Here is a 21,383-nt window from a genome sequence, read left to right on the forward strand (position 1 = left end):
TCAACAACTCAGCACTTCCTTTAAAACATTTTCTCCGCTGGAGTGGGGATCCATCAGCGAAGTGTTGGGTTTACAGGACCCCTGCTGACATATATGGGACACCCAAGAGATCTCCCAGCCCTTTTCTGACTTATGACCTCATCCTTCTGAGTTTTTCGTTGCCTTAGACAAGCTCTGACCCCACAGGCGTACTTGCATGCACACACCAAAAACAAAAAAAGTGGAAGTTAGCCCTTAATACTGTTAATGTTTCAATGCTTTAAAAAGCACATAGATGAAAACAAACTCTGCAATGTATTTTAAAGAGAGGGAGACATTTGGGTGGCGCTTGAGGTGATTTTATCTACCTACTGGAATGTTTTAGAACCATAAATTAAGCAAAACATTCAAATATTATCTACAGGCATAGCTGTGTACAACTTATAAGACGTAACAATACACAAAATAGAAATAATGAGAAAATAAACATTTTTACGAATCATAAACTGGGTTTCAAACAATCTAGTCTAAAATATTATAGGGCAGGTTTAATTAGCTCATATGTTGAGGTATTTATGATGGTCTTCTTCTAAGGAGGCTCATGTCAAAGAAGCATCGACAGCGTCCGCTTTTGTGTTTCTCTAACAAAATACAGATTTCATTAACCTCAAACTGTGTTTGATAGGATCTGTCTTCAGACTAAAACGATCTCGTTCACTCTTGATAGAAACTATGAAATAGACCTTTAATTTAGGGCTAAAAAGCTGTGTCAACTTCATGTTCTGTGTTTAAGTAACCAAATGTTTATCAACCAGCCTGATTTTCTTTTTCTTTTTTCAGTAGATTTTCTTTAAAATCATTCAAACTCATGTTACATGGAGCCCTACTCTGAAACTACTATGCTTATTCATTGCAAATCTTAATTTAACTAGAGCTACAGTACAGTCTGTACTGTCTGTTATATCCCAGCCAACATCAGTGGGAAAGAAAACCAACAATGAAGTAAACATGATCCCCTGTACGTTATTAATTACAACATGAGTGAGAAAGACAATTGAACATTTAGATTGAAGCTTGATTCAATTATATACAACTTACAGAAAGAAGTCCAGTATTATTCTTACTTTTTAGAAAAATCCTTTGTGTAAGCAACAGTATGTTGTCTGTCTGACTGCTGTATTCATATTACTCACATAGTGAACTGAAGCGATAACAGATAATCACATAAAAATATTTTAAAATAAATACAATTAGATTCAAACAAATGTTCGTCTGTTTGTATCAGAGCTGCTTAACCTATTTGTCCAAATAGCGTCTATCACAGCTTATGGATTATCTGAGTCACATTCTGTCTCATAAAGAATACGTTTAATGTGTTGCAGCTGGTCTCTTCTTTATTTTTGTCATTTTATTTTCCATCTGCCTCGTATATTTTAGCGACGGATTGTAAATTTTTTGACTGTGCACAGATTGCACCTCTGTCATTTTCTTAAAATAACAGATTTAAATGCAGAACAGAGGTGTGTGGCCTTCTAAGACTATAGGCAATTCTATATAAGGGGACCCAGCAGACCAGGCAGGATCCAGTATGGGATTCTCCTGATAAACATGATTGAGTAAAAATGTTTATTGATATTTACATCAAACTTTGAAAGAAGCATAAGATGAGCCATATTTTTCAAAAATGGGAATAGCAAAAAATATTCATGCTGCAAAATAATATTATTAAACTTTTGTTAATAATATTTTTCATGTTTTTATTGTATCTTTCTTATTTTACATATTTACTAAAAATAGCAAACTTTTACTTTAGTTGAGAACCTTTAGTTCTCCAGTAAACATGCTTATTGTGCAGAAGATTGGGGACTTTGTGCCATTGCTATGTTACCTTGTATTCTTTCAGCCAAATGACCATTAGTGCGCAGTAACAGGTGAGGGAGGGGTAGCATTGCAATGCTCCATCCAGCAGGAAAATCCATAGTCACTCTAGGCGTCTGACTACAAAAAACTTATTTGAACAGCAGTAACAGTATAATGAAAATTGTGTGATCTTAATACTTGTAACAGGTCAACAACTTGCTTTGATTTCCAAAGAGTAATAAATTACTTGTGCTATATTTTAAAAACCACTTCAATCATTTGAAGTACTTGATGCTGCTGTTTGTTGTTGTTATATCACACCTAGTTTGTTAAGTGCTTTGCGGGAATAAAGGTTTCAGCCTATTATCAATATCACAGTTTACGTTAAGAAAAGAGTGTACATTGTACACTTGGAACTCATCAAGTTCCCTACTTACAAATTTTCACAAAGCCATCTGGTAGCTATTGAACAATGTTTTGGATTGTTTAAAAAAGGGCCCATAGCTTACTCATTATCCGACATAGACTTGTTCCGGGCACTCCGCTCTTTCTGACTGCCTCCTATTCTCTCACTCGCTCTGCCTGTCTCCAGCTCACCAGACCAGTTCACTTAGGCAGACACATTACTTAATGAGGTAATTGGTCCGATGTCTCTGGGGTACAATGAAAAATGCCACAGGACGGCATGCTATTCTGGTTAAGTTTTAGACCTAAAATCACATGCTCTTTTGCATTATTGGATGTCATGCATTCTTGGTGCGTCATACACAGTTTCAATCATCCTGAATTTTATATTACTTTAACTGTATTAAATAAAGACCTAAGTGGCGCTGTAAATGTCGAGGGCACATTTGCAAGTGAAGCATTTTTAACTGGCCACTTTCCACAGTTACAGCAACACCGACAGCATAACAATGTGCTGCCGTCAAGACGAAATGCACGTTCCACTGTGGGGGATCCTGATTCCTGGTATGTGACCTTGTGGTTGACATGGAACCACAAAACTAGTGATCCCTTTCCATCCCTCCGCAATTTTCCATCCAGCTCCATTTGTTTTTCATTTGGAGAAACAGAACTGTTCACCCTTTTCCTTCTGTGAAAACATGCCATCCCAGAAGGCTTTGCGGGAAGTATCAATCACTGAAACGACTGTATTGTGATTACCTCAACACGCCGTATCAGACCTGCACTCCAAAAAGAAAAACACTAGACGGTGTGGTCATGACAGGCAAGATAACACGCTGTGTTGTGAAGCACAAGTAAAGAAAAATCTTATCTTTGACAGGATAGAAAGTCTACGTCTTTGTGCAGCCTCAGTATCAGACAAACCAAGAGCATATAGAGTATTGATAGATGAGTAAAGAGAACATGTCAGAAGATACAGCGCCCTGTAAAACATTAGTCTGTACAGTGAGGAAACAGTGGAAACATTGTAAGTATTAATCAGCCTGCAAATGTTTTGGGATAATTTAATTATTGCTGTCATTTATTCTTATTTTTCTTTTTTTTGTTGTTTCAAAGGGAAAGCAAATTAAATTATGCTGAGAATTACTGGGGAAAAAATAAAACATTTATTACTAGCAAAGTCATTTAGGGTAAAAAAAAGTATTTTTGATAATCATGCCTCCAACGTGATGCTCCAGTTTAAGTAATTTTAAGTGACCGAATGATCAAATTCTTCTTGATTATACTGACTGCTTTCATTAAACAGACAACAGAAAAGGCGTTCTCCTGCTTCACATGGACTGCTCTGTCAATAGCATGTGCATGCATAATGAATAAGAAGAATTTGCAGAGTATGCAGTCATTTTTAGCAATCTACTAGTAGTGGTTTGAGTTGATAATCTATTGCTTTTGTCTAATTTAGTAGTTGATTCATCAACAGCCCAGAAGTTCCCTTTCAGGTCAAGTGGATTCAATTTCAAGAGGACTACAAAAACTCTTTGAAATTACCAGTTAGAAAAGGACTTATTGTGTCTATTACCCCTAGAATGACCTCTGACCCTAAGTTCAAAAGCCCAGAACCAGATGATAATCAGATAAAGTTATTAGTGTTTGTATATTTTTGTAGAGCTTTACGCAAATACATGTGGGAAAACTGTGACTTCTCACCAAACAGGGAGAACAGACAAATAATGTGGATCTAAAAAGTTTTCTCTTGTGTTACCACAATGAAGAGCGTTATAACTGAAAACATCAAAAACGATACTAAATTTTCAGCACTGAATTACATGACATGCTGCAATTAATGTTAGTGGAATACCCTGACTCTTACATAAACGTCCTAACAGCCAAACAATGTGTTATTTACACAGGACTCTACAAGTCCAGCTTTCAGGCTCAAGTGGTGCTTGAGTATTTGATTTATCCTTCTTTGAGTACCACATGAATGGGACTTTGTGCCTATTGGAAAAATGCACACAAATTATGAAATCAGATGTTTTACTTAATTTTTTGATGTGGCTCGGTTTTCTAACCAAGCCACAGTCAGTGACTGATCCACAGTGAAGTTAAAGTGATCCAGGGTCATACTGCCTCCCCTTAACAACATACTTATTACCGAGCACTGCAACACATTCCTTCTACTAAATCTTTCAACACAAGAAGTAAAAACTAGTGTTCTTGAGGAAGTGGAGAATATGAACCGCAATGGTGAGAATTTCCGTTTTATGTCTCCAATAGCTCCCTTGTTTGTTCTTAAATGACTTCTATCCTATTCATTATCGTCATAGTAGCAGACTTCCACAAAGAGGTAGCAGCAGGACAAAAGGTTAGGTTTATTTAAACTCAAGGAATACCTTGTTGTTTCCTCGACTGTTGGCATTTCATATTTATTTTTACATCATGCAAGAAGGGTTAACTACTGAGGGAGGACTATTTCCTCTGTTGAGAAAATGATTGTATTGGGTCTGGCATTTGTACAGCTGTGATTTGTAAGCAAACTATAGGCTATATAGTCGGTCCCTAACAGCTTAATATGGCATCTAGGAATTTATCACTGTCCCCTTGGTCTCTGTAAGTGCTATGATACTAACTAGTTAAACTTGTCTTGATTTTAATGTGGACTGTACTCTGTTGGGAAAAATTCATGCTTTGCTGCAGATGCAATGCATCTATTTCATGTCCTGTTTTGTCAAGTCAGAACAAAACAGACAAAAGTCAGGACAAAAGTCAGGACAAAAATTTGTAAGATCTTATTATAAGATCTTACAAATTATAATAATCTGCAAAAAGTTGGCCAAACAGCTTGAAAATATAATCCCATGTATTTTACAAAGACTTGAGTTTATGAAAAATTGTCATGGTATAACATGAAGCAAGAAGACTTTGCACTGTTGCATGGACTTCAGGGGTAGTTCACCTTGATTGGCAGACTGGGGTGGTGTCCTCTTTGAGAAGGGGAACTGCTGTTTAGATTATAACAGATTTTGTTTTGAACATTTCTGTCAAAATGATGGAGAAAATTCTACATCTCATTTTTTTAAAGCCAGGCGTAGAGTCACAAAGATGATTTGCTTCAGTAGATGGAGCATACCACTGGATTCTGTGTATAGCATCAAATTCAAAGTATGCAGATCACAAATTTGTTAACAAATTTTCATACCTATGTATCATTTTCCCTTCATTTCAAAATTATTAGCTAATTTGTGTTGTTCTAGCAACTGAAGTCCTATTAAAATTCAACAAAATGTGTGGTTAAAGAGTATTTACATGCTAGTAAAGCATTGTGTCTGTTTGCTTACCAGGAACTCCTGTTTTCAACTCTTGAATCCTACTTATGTTTGCTCTGAGATATTTTTATTGACTCTTGCTACATTTCTCTCTGTGCGTCTGAGTTTATTTGTGTCCGTCTCCATTGCTCGCCTGCAGAGTGACACAGACGAAGGTGACGCCTTCAGGAGTCAAGATACTGCAGAGCTAATGGATTTGTCCCAGACGTCTAAGTGACAACTGAACCTCGCCTCAAACAGGACGAATAACAAAGGCAACCAGTTCAAACGTGACTCTCCTTCGTCTTTGTTTGGCCCCAGAAGGGATGAAAAAGGAAAAGGGAGCAAACGTCTCACATCTCACCTCATCTACACCACACCATCCATCCATCATCTGTGGCAGCCTAAATTCCCGTTTTTCCGTCCCCTTAAAGGAGCATAGCCGTTAATGCAGAGGGGTTTCTTACAGAAAAGACTGGTTTTTATATTCTCTAAGAAAAAATACCACTCAAAGTAGTCTTGCCTCAATCTATGTTAATGACCTTGTTTTAATATTTCAAACAACCATGTGTTTCTTGTTTTCTGACAGTCTTCAAATTGCGGAATAAAGTGCAGATCCAGCTGTACTGGGTGTTGGATTTTCTAAAAACATCACGCCAGACAGACTCAAATGCCAGATTCAAGGCAGATTTAGACTGAGATTCATCCACTGTGAGGAGAGGAACGAACTCACCGAATGACCCCAAAGATTTATTTTTGAAGAATCCTCTGTGTAATTTCACTTGTATTACTAAAATAAACTTTAAGGATCTCTAGTAAATAATAGCACACAGAAACCCAGCTCTCATGCGTTCAACTGTAAGATTTGGTAAAAGGGAAATTAGTTTTTTTTTCCATCTACTTGAAACTCTAATTTTGAAAACCCTTCCTTCAGCAGCACTAAGGTGGTAATAACCACCACCCCAAAATCCCATAAAACTGTAGTTTTTTTTGTGCATATTTTTTCAAAAAAAATAAGCATTTATTGAATATCAAACTTTATTTTAAATAATGCATGTGCATTGTAGATGGAAATTAGGTAATGAATAAGCATTTTAAATTTTGACATACGTTCAAAATACGTTCCTGAATTATTGAGAAGTTAAAAGTAAAAAAAAATCTATTAAATAACCCCTTACTCAAGCACCAAATTTGCAGTACAATCAAACTTCTTACTGTGTTTACATTACACAAAATACAATGCTCATTTCCTATTTGATTAGATGTGCAAATAAGCACTGAAAGAAACGGACTCAATCGTCAGGGCTGTGACTGACATCCTGGTAAATTGAATAAATTATATATTTACTGTGTTTTAAAGATTTTTTTTTCGCATAATTGCAAAGATGAAATGTATGCAGTAAATGTGTCAAATAAATATGACTTCAGCTGTTGCGCCCTGCCACTCTCCTTCAAATTGTCCAAGAAAATCCTTGAAATGTAATTGTAATCCATCCTTTGTGATGAAATATTGAAGCACATATGACCTTTAAGTTCAAAACCAAAATGTGTCAGAGTGTTTAACTGTTTTCTAACATGAATACCAGGGATTAGTTTTCCGTTGTTGCTTGATGAATAATGAGTGGCACAAGTGTAATGCATTCCCGTGCAAACATTATTGATTTACTGTTCTGCTCAAATCCATTCATAATTCATATTTAAACCCCGAGCCTGTCCTTGATAGCCCAGAAAATCCCTTTAAGACCCAGGTGGGTAGGCACTTGGGAGACTCACAAGGCTGTTAGCGAAAACTGAAGCGACAGGAAATGAAAAGGGGAGCGAAGTAGCCAATCATCCAACATTCCTGCAAAGGTGTACTAGGCGGTCGTGAGGTCAGAGGTGAGGGCTTTTTGCGTTGCAAGCACAGCTGTGTGCAATGAAGAGAGTACGAAGCTGCCCCAGCATGACCCCCGGAGTCACGGCTTCCACTGGGAGTTACCCATAACACATATGGGCCTGATTCCCACTAGCAGACAGGTATCACGGCAGAACAGAAGGCCCCCTTCTCTCTTGTTTGTTTGTCATATATTAACCTCATCCCAGCTTCATCGTACCCTTCTCATCAGAGATGTGATTGACAAGTCAAAATGCCGACCTCACCAGGAGACACTTTTGGAAAAAGCTATATATGAAAAAAAGTTGTTTGAAAATACAACAAATGAATGTAAAATGTTTTAGCTTTATTATTTTATGAGGTGCCTGGCTATTGTTTGATGTAATGTATTTAACATCGCCATTAAATGTACCGAAAACTGGCAAGTCGAGACTCAGGAATTGGTTTTCAGTTTCCTTTTAATATATCCTTTTAGCTCCAAAGCACAACCATTAGCGGAATGGAGTCTCTCTGACACCAAAGACTGATAATGTGTGCCGGGAGACCAAATGCATGATGAATTGCTCGGCTCCCATTTTTTAGATGAGATGCCCTCCAGTCCAAAGACCTTTGACCTCTGGTCACCTCTCACATTGGCTGTGTGTGTGCTTTTTTTGGGAGAGGCTGAACTATGGCGCTTGTTGTCCAGAGTCTTTATTTTTGCCTTGCACGTTGTCTGCATGCCTGCATGTGTAAAAGATTTCAAGATGTTAGTTTTAATTCATTCCCTCTCACCCTCCACCCTGCACTCCCGCCTTCCTCATTAAATACACATTCTTCATTTGGCTTGATGGTAGAGTGCCTGTCCAACTTCTGTCCAGCACAAGGCCCAGGGTTTCAGAAGAGTAATGGGATACACCCACAGAGGAAGCAAGCCTCCATCTGCCAGCACCAGTCAAGCCAGTATCCGTGGCTCTTATGGCAGTCCTTCAACGCGGCAGTTGATTTGCATTCATTTTAACAAATAAGCGTTTCTGAAGTCTGTATTCAGACACGTATGCAAATCCACTGACAGTAGAAGATTAAACATATGCCCGCATTTACACATTTACAAGGGGGCAAGGGGGTGCTTCACTGTATTTATGTTTTTAGTGCTTGTGAGTGTGTGCATATGTTTCTCCACCATCCACCTCCTAAAGTCCCATCTCTCTGAATGTGGGCGCAGTGCAAGCCAATTCACTAATAGTCACATCTCTCCCTTTCCTCAGTAACATTACCATAATATATTTTATTTATCAAACAGCCTGACACGCATGTCTTCTCCCGCCACCTGTTAGCGATGCTCTCTCCATGTCACCAAATGCAAACTAGACCTTGGCACCACACATAATTGAGCAACGTGACACATCTTCAAAGCAGATTCAGCAGATGTCTCTCATCTCCCGAGACCTTATCTAAGAGGAATGGATAAATAAGATATAGGTGTACAAATGCGGATGAAGGAGTGGAGGGAGTACAAGAAGAACAGGGTGAGGAAGACAGACTGGAGCAAGAAAGGGCAAAAGGCAGAGGTGTTACTTCAGGGCACAATGTGTGAGAGTGAAAGTAGTAGTGTGGATTTGAGTGCAAGTTAGACAGTGTGAGAACCAGAAACATATATGAGAAGAAGCTATGAAAAGTAACCATTAAGATGGATTGTAAGTTGCAGCAGAAGAAGCACTCTTGGCCGTGTGTCAGGTTTGAGTAATATAATCAAACTTCAATCTGGATAATGAAAAGTTTTGCCGTATAAAGAAACACCCCTTTTCTTCAGATTGACTTCATGAAAACCTTAGTAGGTGTTCTGTGAATCACAAATGCCTGTTTTGACATCTGTAGCACTGACAAAAATCAGGACTGTCACAAAGCTTTGATGTGATGTGCGCAGATGTACCTGCTTACAGCAAAGTTCTAATTACTAACAGCAAGCAAGACCTTCAGATCTCAATCTGTCTTTATGCTTGCTCTTTTTTTCTTGTTGTTGAGCTATGTATATGAGCTATGTACTATATAAAGAGTCACAGGTGATCTCTGGTTATTTTAAACAATGTTCTCACAGAAGGATCTGGTACCTTAACGCCATTACAGGACCAGTGATGAATGGGATCCAACTGCAAAATTCACAATAAAGTGTCCTGGTAGGGAAGAGGCATCTTAACCTGCATTTTATATGTTTTATAATCCAAATTTCTTATGATATTTGTCTTAAACAATTCAGCTCAAAAATGTCAAATAATGACTAATAATGATAAAAAAGCTATGATAACTTGGTTACATTTAGTGTGCCCACCATTAAGCACTGCTTGTTGAACCTTTAAACTCTCTACAAGCATTTGGTCTTCTTTGGTAGGAGACTATTGACATGATTCATCTTAACTAAATCCACTTCTTTGTTCACTTCTCCTAAATTATCAGATCATGAGGACATGTCTTGTCAACAACCCTCCTCACGTGACCTCAAAGATCTTCTGTCACATTTGGTTATGGGCGCTGGCTGTGACATTCCAAAACTTCCATTCTCTCCAGGGTAAGTAATTCTTTTGACTTGGATGGATGTTTGGATTTTCTCATCTGCTGAAAAGGGAAATTCCTCTGACTATAGCTGCATCGTTAGCTGTCTCTAGCAGTTATTTTCAAAACTAAGTGGTATTTGGTGCTGTCAATAATTACAGCAAAACGCTGTCATCATGTTTCACGTTGGGTGATGTACTGTGTTGTTCTTGTCCTTGACATCACTTCTGGAATTAAGGGTCAATTTAGCTCCATCAGACTACAATGGACACCCTGGTATTCTCAGACGCGTTGGGGCCACAACTCCATGTGAAAAGTGTAAATCCACTAAATACCAAACCAGTGGTATTTAGTCAAACAGCACTTCAATAAAGTAGTTTTAGGCATGTTCACGGTTAGGTCATTTGAGTTTCATTTTACAATTGTGGCTTGGTGGGATATTTGATAACTTGCTTATAATTGTCTGATTTTCACCTTACAAAAAAGTAGAACTTTAGCTGTAGTATATATACGCTTATGCAGCAAATGTTTGACTTTTAAAATCTAATAATTAAGATAGTTACAATGTTTATTCTACAACATTTTGAGATTTTGATTGGCTTTCTTTAAAAACCTTTAAGTCCTAAACAGAGCGCCAGTGATCCAGTCAAATTTGCAGTGCCGTAACTCTGCTACACTTTGCTCTATCTGAAAAATTTCAACGGTTTCTAAAAGGGGAGCTTTCCATTCAATGTCGGTTTATTACGGTAATTTCACCCATTGTGGCAGGAAGTGAAATTAATGTGAGAGGCACTCTTTTCATAGACAATAAATTGAGAAAATGACTTGCTAGATGTTAAAAGCTCCAGTTTTTATGGATAAATGGGCAAATTTATTTACTCACAAGACATTTAAGAACTGCGTACAATTAAAACAAGCAAAAAATATCCAGGCGGACATTATAAATTTAGGACATAAATTAATCTAACATGTAGATTGCAATAGGTTTCATGAACTAAATGCTAAATGCTTCCACCTATAGCCTTCCCTTTGTTGCTTTAATGAGATATTAAGGCCAGGCTTATTCCTAGTGGTGCTTCTCAGCAGCGTCTTGGAAGCTTGCTGGGTGTGAGGAAGAGTAAATTAGTAATTATAAGACTGGCTCACAACTTCTGAGCATGGAAAGAGTCAGCAAAATCCTACTGCTTTCCTCCATCTCATTAACAAGCAGTCAGAAATATGGAAACAAACTGAGCATCTGAGGGTGTCTGACGTTACTCCTGGTAGGAATCTAATCAATGAAATGCTCATCCTCTGGGTGCTGACGAGGTGTTAATGAGCTTCCAATGTGAACGAGAGCCAATTATCAGCCTTCAGGAGGAGGAGAAAGAAAAAACAAGCAGTGTTGACATAAAAAAAAAAAACAGACGGTAAATGCTATTTTTTGTCCATCAAAGATACTTGAAGATTGAATAAAATGTTATTGTGGAGAAAAAACATATAAACTTCCATATGAAACAAGTGAGACAAAATATTTCCGTTCAAGAATATTTGACTCCTTCTGTTGTCGATGAGTTTCTTGTACTTTAAAAGTTGGATGAACTGAACATCAGAATATGACAAACCTTTGTAATATGTTTTTGAAGGTAAGCTTAGAATCTATAAGGAGTTTTAGAAGGATATTTAAAGTCATCCACATTTATTGTCTTTTCTCTCCTAAGTCTGTTAAAGCATCATCATGTTGTTTTATTTTCTTAAAAAAAAACATTGTTGCCATTTCACACATATAATGTCAAACAAGAGTGATTTGGTTATTTTACCACATTTGTTAATCACCAATTATAACTTTGCTGTTCCTTGTTCACCCCTTATATATCTTACATTTGGACATCAACTCACCCACAACAGTCAGTGCTCCGTCAATAAAACCAGGCTAGACAGAGATAAAAGACTGTATGAGTCTATGTACGGGGTTTCCCTGCAGCAAGGACAGAGGATAACATGTTTTCATGAGTAATCATAGGCAGAAGCACCAGAAGGCTGCTTATTCTGTATTACTCCTCTGCCTTCAGTTCATATTAAAATGTTAAAGTTAAGTGTTGTGAAAGTGTTATCTTTGGAGGGCACAGATAATTTATTCTCTCTAGAGAAAAAGTCCCGGTTCACGCAGTGGCCTGATGGGAGGTGATAAAAGTAACATTGTTCCTTGATTGTGCTGTAAAATGGCAATATATGCCTGGAAAATATATAATACTGCTCCTTCAATACCGTGAGCACAGGATGGGCTGATGCCTATCTTCAGCATTCACTGGGGAGAGGTTGTAGTTTAACAAAGTGTCAGATAAATTAGTTACCTCCCGTGCAGACAGTGAAAGTTACTTTTAGGACTGCAAAGCTCTAGATGCTTCCAGTTTATGGCTTCTATTTAACTTTTTAATACACACACTAAGCCTGATGATTATATTTCAAAAGCGAATTATCTATTAAGTTGGTAAGACGTTATTGCTTGTTAAAAGAAAAGTGCAAACAGCAAAGGCAGCAGGCTAGGATTTACCGTAGTCACATTGCTTTAAATAAAAGCATACGATAATGAATATCCTGAGTCATACCAGCTAAAACCGTTGTGGCTTTTGACACCCCCCCCCTCTTCCCATTTAATATAAAACCACAGGAACCATTTAGAGCAACAGAGGATGCACTCAAGGCTGGTAGAATGGTGACGCCTGGCCACATGAAGGCATGCCTGCGTGGCTGTGACTGCAGTGCCAGTGTTTGTGGGTCCTGGAGAGGAATACTAGACACACAACAATGCTCTGAATGTGCTTGAAAAGGACCCATATGCCAGGGTGATAACACCAAGGGTACCATCTGGCTTTTCTTTCTTTTTTTTTTTCTTTTTTTTTTGACACTCTTCGTAAAACATCTAATTTAAAGCCACAAAGAAGTTCATGTTGGACTTTTCTGGAATGCACTTAAAACAGGAAGCAAAGTCAATGTTTATGAGAAATTCCATGACTCATAGCTTCAAAAAACATTAATTATGGAGAATTCATCAGTGTACTTCGTTTCTTGTACTTTACAGTTTTTTTTTTCTCCTAATACACATCTGAAACATGTAAACTTTTCCCATTCAACTCTTTTTTTGCTTGGAAACCAGACCAAAAAAAACAAAAAACAGCAAAAACACCATTTGTACAACTGTAAAATGTTAAGATATTTTCACATCAGAGAGACAATTAGATGTTGACTGTATGATAAAAAAAATGCAGAGTAATTTACGACGTATTTTGCTATTTCTCTTTTCTCCATCTTCCCCTGGATTAAGAGATTCTGCTCAGTGTTTATTAATTTACAAGTCAAATCACTACCAGTGAAACTTTAATTAGGCTTGTAGATGCAATAGAACCAAAGTATCTCAATATTTCTTTGTTGAATAAATACAGACTAGCCTAAAATATTTAATCCAGTGTTGTCCAACGTTGGTCCTCAAGGGCCCGGATTGTGCATGTTTTAGTTCTCTTCCTGGTTCAACACACCTGGATTAAATGGTAGCTTGTTAGCAGGTCTCTGCAGAACATTGACATGCTGAGGCAGTAGCTACCCACAGGGAGAGAACTTGTGAAACATGCAAAAATACCGGCCCTGAAGGACCGACTTTGAACAGCACTGCTTTAATCAAAGGAACTGTACAAAGTACAGAAATCCATATTCTGCCAAGCAAAATTTGTGTTTCAGTTACTTATTGCAATTCAAGCAACTCAATTAACTTTATTTATGTAGTAACCGAGGTCAGTCTCGGTCTGACGACCACTTTTTGATGGTCTCCGTCTCATCTCGGACTCGACCGGGTTTGTACTCAATCTTGTCCTGGTTTTAGACATTGAGGATTCAAGACCATTGAATCAAGACCATTCCAGACCACAACTGTGGAAATATCACTAAAATGTCTTAATTGTTTTTTAATATGAGGGACGTGGACAAATATCATTGCTAATCCTTGTATGGTTGCTGGGAAATTGTGCCTAAAGTTGGGATTTTTGCTATGAACTGTTGTAATGATATTATTTTTACTGTCATTAATCCACCCTTATTAGTTGTGTATAAGACACTGGTGAATAAATAGTGCATTTTTGGCATATCTACCATTTATTCCATCTTAATCTGAATTCCCTGGTTGCTATTGTGGGAAGGTTTTGTGTTTGACTCTGGTTGTTGTTTTTGTTACAAAAAAGTTATTACTGTTCTTTACAAATGAAAAAAAAAATCAATCACACTCAAAAATTAGTGTGTATACTGTGACTGCAAATGCATGATAGAAATATTGGTTGCAACTTAAGACTAGGAAGAGAAATTTACAGTGTACCAAATCCTGAAAACTAGACTATAGCAGTTCTTAAAAAGGAAACACAAAGAAAAGTAAGCTAAGTTTAAGTAATGTTACCATAACTAAGTAACTAAACAATATTCTCTCTTAGCATTACTTCTGCATGGCTTCACATAATAAAATAGTAAATGGCCTGTACCTGTATAGGGCTTATGAACTCCAATGCACTTCACACTATATTCAGTCATTTATTCACACATGCACTGATGGTGGTAAGCTACTACATCGTAGCCACAGCTGCCCTGGGGCAGCTGTGGCTACGATGCCGCCATGCACCAGTGGGAGGCCGCCATGCACCAGTGCCACCGTGTCCTCTGACCACCACCAGCAGGGTGGTTGAAGTGTCTTGCCCAATGACACAACACCAGAGATGGATGGAGCAGAAACTAGAACTGGCAACCCACCTATTATAGGACGAACTCCTACCACCATCGCCCACCAACTGATATAGTTTCATAGCCACTTCTTCAGTCTGCATTTCGCCTTCTTTGATTAGTCTCTGGCTGCACAGTGGCGCAGTTGGTAGAGCTGTTGCCTTGCAGTAAGAAGGTTCTGGGTTCGATTCCCGGCCCCGGTCTTTCTGCATGGAGTTTGCATGTCCTCCCTGTGCATGCATGGGTTTTCTCTTGGTACTCCGGATTCCTCCCACAGTCCAAAAAACATGACTGTCAGGTTAATTTGTCTCTCCAAATTGCCCCTAGTTGTGAGTGTGTGTGCATGGTTTTTTGTCCTGTGTGTCTTTGTGCTGCCCTGTGACAGACTGGCAACCTGTCCAGGGTGACCACGCCTCTCGCCCGGAACGTTAGCTGGAGATAGGCACCAGCAACCCTCCCGACCCCATTAGGGACAATGGTGTAAAGGAAATGGATGGATGGATGGATGATTAGTCTCCCTGATTGTAAAAAGACAACGTTTTACACCTGGTGCTCCTTTCTGGACATTTGTAAGCTTAATCAGATATTACATATTCATCAGTCTCACATTTTTTTCTTATAATTCTATGCTTAAATAAAGTAAGTTATCCAACAAGGAAATTTCCACTATCCATACCTCCACATCTGCTCTGACACAGAAAACCCAACAAGTGACATCATTCTGCTTTTATAAGCTATTGGGACCAGACATGGGGAAAGCAAGGCAGACTTGCTTTGAATTCTAAAATGATTTCATCTTTGGTAAGACTTGTGCAAGTCTTACTATAGCTAATTTTACATAGACTAAATTAGAACCTGGTACACTTAAAAAAAAGTTTAACTCAAAATGTATTAAATCTTAAGTAGTGATATAGCAGTTGACATTTTAACAAAATACTTCAGTCTATAATCGAAAAAAAAGTCCATGTGTTACTTTTAACTAACTTTATAAACAGCAAACTGACATTTGGAGTTTTAAGAAGCTGCATGGTAAGTATTCACAAATCAAAGACCCTCTGATGGCAGCAGATGTACTGAACAGCTGTGAGGTGTGAATAAACTCCAAATATAAAGAGTGGGCTGATTTTCAAAGTAGCAATGTTTTCGTCTGCTACACAGTTAAATCATAAATTTGTTGTCATTTTAAAACACATCAATACGCAGGGTGGACCTTGCTTATCATCTAGAGTCTGTTAAATAAAACTCATTAGTCAAACTGGGCTTTCGGTTTTAACTTTTAAACTATTAAAACACATAAAGAAAACTCCTACTTTGTTTCTAAAACAGACATCTAGTTTAGATGTTTTTTTTATCTAAACTAGACATGTATAATGATTATTCATCTCTTGCACTGTAGTTGTGTAAACATGTTTATTTTATTTTTCACTTGTCTACTACCCATGTTCTACCTTAGTGTACTTTATGATCTAAGATAATATTTTTTGTTAGTTTTTTTTTTTGCTTCAGTGGGCTCATTAGTTCTCGGAAGAACTAGTGAGCCCACCAGTTCCAGGTATTGAAGCCTATGGAACAATTACAATGCCCCGTGCTGCTGGCCAGGAGGCGCAGGGCCATCTTGGCTTTCCGAGAAAGTATGTTTCAGTGCCTCTAATGGTGCAAGTATGAGCATCGTCCAGTTTTCTTTTTACAAATCCAAATACCTCAAACTGTATGGTTCAAAGACTCGCAATATGAACTTTTGGATGCAAATATATTTAGAAACTGAGTATAAGAACTTGGATTTTCTGCAAGCTTCCACATCTGCAATCTTTTAATTACATTAAAATGTGTTATCGTTCTGCGTGGACAATTTAATTATCAGTGTTCATGGTGGAAAAGGAAGCAGACACAATGAACTGTTGCTATCGGTGTTTAAAGGTTGAGTGCTTATTTATAACCGGAAATAGTTGGAGTGAGGGTCCAGGATTCCAACACATGCGTGGGCCTGTACAATTACTAAGAGGAAGTGCAAGTTCCCTTCATCTGGGGAAAGAACGTGTGGTTCAGTGCATTGCATAGCTATTTTACCTTATTATCTTTGTTATGACTGCACCAAACTGATTAAGATATGATAAAGAAATTCATGGCTTTATTATAAGTAATAGCATTATAATCGACACGAGCAAGTCATGTTGGATGGCTTTATTCTTGCTTAATGTACTGTGGGCGATAAATTACTTGTAAGCAAATGCTCCTGTTTAGACGACTGCTTGCTCTGAGGAGGAAGTTGCTTATTGCCTTGACATTGGTATGTGCCTTTCTGTTTGAACAAAGGTCAGGGTCACCACCTCTCAGTGCATTTTTGTTTAACCACCTCAGTCGCATAAATGAATAGGATTGGAGAAGCCGATAAAAATGCTTGACATGACAGAGTAATGAATGAAAGTCTGAATGTGACCTCTGGGACGTGGGGTCATAAACACTTTATGCCATCTACATGCAAGAGTAAAAGCTGGAGGGAAAGCACAGGAGGTAACGGCAAAAATATTTTCTGCTCGCTTGGGAACAAAACAAGTCTAATGGGGTACATTGTGACGAAATGTGTTCACTTGACAACTAAGCTAAATCAGATCTCTCAAGTTATTTATACATTTTCAAATTTCAGCAACATCCGATCCTTTGGAGGATCCTAATTGATCCAGTGGAAATCTCAGGCTTGATCTACGCTGTTTATTTTTAAAAGTTCATACAGGCCTGTGGCATCCCTGAAGTGAACAAGTAAAAACAAAAGTTGTAGCATTTTTTTTAGCTTGATGAATTTGCTATGGAGTTGGAAGAGACGTCTCCCTTAAACGTGGATAGTGGGTTTTCCAGAAAAAGTGAAGTGGATAAATGGGTCTAACCCACATGTAATGAGAAAGTAGATTACTCATGCATATAGGCATGAGTCACAGCCTGCTGCAAAGCCTCCATAGCCTTGGACTGAGCATAGTGCAGTTGGTGTACTCTTCTGTCCAAGAATAAGTGCAAAACCAAAGCTGAGATAAGCCCAACACTGGGGAAGCAAGATAAGACCAGACATTGTCCCTCTGCAGAAGACAAATGTGAAGTCTAACCTCTAAAATTTAACAGTATCCAAGCCAGATTCAGCTCTGTAACCACGTCCCATCTTCCTTCCTTACCAATTTCAAGAAAAAAGGAGCATATTCTTCATAATATGGAATATTATTTAAAAAAATGCATTTCCATACCACAAAATTAAAGGAGTGACCAGATGATATATTCATACCTCTTTGTCTTTTAGAAAGAAAATAAAATTGAACCATGCAGGAATTCCTGGGAAACCAAATCAAGCAAGTTGCAAAGAATAACTTATAATGAGAAAAAGGGTTTCCACTAAAGATGTCTGCTCATGCATTAAATTGCAAACCTGAACCTTAAAAACTCCCACACAAAAATGTCTTAATACTTTAGATTATGCCAGTCAAAAACTCTGAAGAAGATAATGACTTCTTAATCCTTACAAGGACAGTTTTTCTGCAGACTTTTAAGACCGGTACCATTAGAACAGAATTTAACAGGAGTTCTTGTGGCATATTTCTTATAGTGCATTCCAAAATATTGGATTTATTTGGAATAAGTAAAACCCAGCAGTTTTGTTTTCCACAATAAAGCTGAATCCTGTTTGTCTATGATGCTAGTGTTGCTTCTCTCCATATGCATGTGTGAGGAAGATGCTGAATTTCCAGGTACTTCCCATCGAAGATGTACGTAAGTGGTAGAACACACTACAAGCTTTCTTCACACTTCTACAACAACAACTTGTAAATGTGTAAATGACTTGGAGATATGTTGTCCTTGTTTTTCAGTATTCCTGTTATTGCAGCTCACTAAAGTTTTTCATATAAACATATAAGATAATTACATGCAAACTTAGTCAAGTAATCAAAGATGTTTTGGAAAAACACATATGAAGTACAGTAAAACAAGTCTAGTCTCACAATTTACACACGTAGCATTTCATGTGACAAAATGGCACCTATACTTGGATTTCAGTAGTAGTTTTATCCAAAGTGGTGGGACTTGAAAATAGAATGGTTCCAATAAAACCAGTTTGGGGATTTGTCTTTAGTGGTTGCCAGAGGGTAGTGGTGTGCTCTCAGGTGCTCTTAGACGCTGATGCAGCCACCTGTGGTTTGACTCCTGACATGTGGACTTTGCAAGTCTTTTCCCTTCTTTCTCTGTTCATCTTCCTGTCTGACATGGCCACATTTTCTAGGGCCATCAAATCTTTAAACAACACTAAGCTGATTAGCAGCTAGCGTTTTATTAGGGATGTAGTAGATGAAATATTTGACAGTCTATCAAAGGGAAAACAAAGAGACAACACAACACATGCACTGGGCAGACATAGAAATGATTAGATTATACATCTCTCCAGTCTAACTACAGTGAAGTTTTTTTGATGTGTAGCAAAGATTAAGGATTAGTACTGGAGCTTAGCTGTTGAGGTCCTATTACCTGTCAATTGCAATACATAGTGCAATTCTGCACTATGTATGTGACTTTTGTCACATTTATAAAGAAAGCAACCTGTCAGAAGAGTGATTTTTAATGTCGCTCTCAAAATAATGACCCTTGGCTGAAAAGTCATGGTTTTTCGGATAAGGAACTAATGAGGAAGAAGTAATCAAAGATTGGCAGTGATGAAGCACATGGCATTTGAAGGAGCAGGTTTCAGGTGAAAGTGTACACATTCAGAAGGCTCCAAACAAAGGGAAGTTCTTTTAGCGTGGAAGAGCAGTGTCATCCATCTAAGTATTGATTTGATTCAGTCACAGTTGCCCTTTTAAATGGAAGCTGTCACCTGTCATTTCCTGCTATTGTGATAATGAGGACCTTAAAACAAAAGGGAGAAGCAAGTCATTTGATGAAAAATGTGCTCTATATCATTTGAAGTAGTCTCTGATGGAAGTCTGTTTATTATCAAGTCAGCAGAGGAAGATACAGTTGAATCCAGATATTTATTTACACTTCATAACAAGATATATATATATATATACTCATACTTCTTCAGAATCAGATACCGCTTTTACATAGACAAAAATTGAAAAAGTTGATCAAACTAAACATTTTTTTCTATCCTACTTCCAAAATGCACAATTCATTCAATCACTCAATTGACTTTTTTGTAAAGAGTAAAGCTGGGTACCCTCTGAATCATCTCAGATATATATATATATATAAATCTTGAAATGCGCTTTTCGAGTCTGTGTTGAAGTGGTTCTCTTGTAGTACAAAGGTCCAGTCTGTTACCAGCAACAGGTCTGACCACAGCTCTGGAGACAAGTTTAAAAGCAAAACCTGAGTAAACACAGTGCTCTTATCTCGAAGATATCTGCTGACTAGCCGTGTGCTGTGACACAGTCCTTCAAACAAAACTGCAACATATTTAAACATTTACTGGCAGTGGAGAAAAAAGGAGGGGCTGTAAGCCAAATGTTGCAATAGCTCTTTCATGCCAGAATAGTTTTAGGGCGCCAGAAGCTAAATTAGTTTACAAGTTGATGCCTTAGAAAAACACTAATGGAAACATAATCAAAAACACAGGGGCTAACCCATCATGTTGGTGAAGCCATGTGTGTAAATCTTAAATGTGCAGATAAGGAGAACTCCAAAAGGCTGTGTTAAAGACAAATAGCCATCACATTTCTGAGAGGCAGTTTGTAATTTAGGCCATCATTAAAAAAGACCCCTGGCTCAGTAGTCAGAGGTGCTCTATTGTGCTTTTCCTTTTGTGGTGATAAAGGAATTAGTCCAAGTATTTGTCTAGGTCCAGACCATCTAATTTAAGGCTTGAGGCAGGTGTTTTATAAAGTCAGCACATGTTTTGTGTGTGGAGTCTTTTCTGCAGTCTGAAATCAGAGGAAGCAACAGATTAAAGAGACCTAACACTTGTGGGACAATTAAACAGTTGGTATTTTCACACACATTTTTTGTGGAAACCTATTTAAAATCTGACAAACACAAACAGAACAACACAAAAAAGTCTTACCTTTGAATAAGTTAGGACAATAATGAAGACATCATCCCCAATAAAAAACATAGAAAACTACATTTTTTCAGATTTAAAACGTGTCTAACAGTATTTGTTTGTGTTAACTTTAGATTAATATCTGAACATTAAGTTGTTTACATTAACTTCCTTTATTGACGCTAATGTGAACATTATAAATGCAAGTCAACTATAAATGTAGACCCCGCTGTGTTTTTCTATATTTACAGTAAATCCATAAATATTCTATGAGCTTTCGTCCTCATTCTCTGGACACACTGTTGAGCACAGAGAAACTCAAAACATCTGTATTCCAAATTGACTAAAGACTTAAACTAAGCAGAGCTACTTCAGGCATTTTCATGACTTTCAGGTTTTAGTGACTCGAAGTAATTTGCTGTCATAAACGGGATGTTTTTATATTTAAAACTCAAACATCACATTAAAATGACATGTGTAACTGTAGTCTAAAATTATCCTTGTCCAACATCACTCGAAGCAGAGAGCCTCTCTCTGTGGTTTTATACTGTAGCCGTTCACATCGATTGGCTCTATTCCGCTTTCTCCTCTCTTATCCCATCTGCAATTCTGATTCCAGCGCTGTGCAGCCAAGTGTGTCCACTCCAATCCCTGACAGGTCCTTTGAATTTGCACAGGTAGC

General features: G+C 37.8%; 1 long non-coding RNA gene across 3 annotated transcripts in view; it reads left to right on the top strand.

Moving 5' to 3' along the window:
- LOC103463463 (uncharacterized) overlaps nt 1-21,383 on the top strand; it is a 102,909-nt gene that overhangs the window by 79,153 nt on the left and 2,373 nt on the right. For 2 of the 3 annotated variants that reach the window (XR_533517.2, XR_014087270.1), the window contains one exon: nt 5,710-6,175. This is a non-coding gene — a long non-coding RNA (uncharacterized LOC103463463). Of the gene's footprint in view, nt 1-5,709; nt 6,176-9,855; nt 9,968-21,320; nt 21,379-21,383 lie in introns of those variants that run through there. The other variant, XR_533515.2, reaches the window with a different exon arrangement.

This window comes from Poecilia reticulata, chromosome 4 (genome assembly GCF_904066995.2).
Source record: "Poecilia reticulata chromosome 4, P_reticulata-male-v2, whole genome shotgun sequence".
NCBI classification, from domain to species: Eukaryota; Metazoa; Chordata; class Actinopteri; order Cyprinodontiformes; family Poeciliidae; genus Poecilia; species Poecilia reticulata.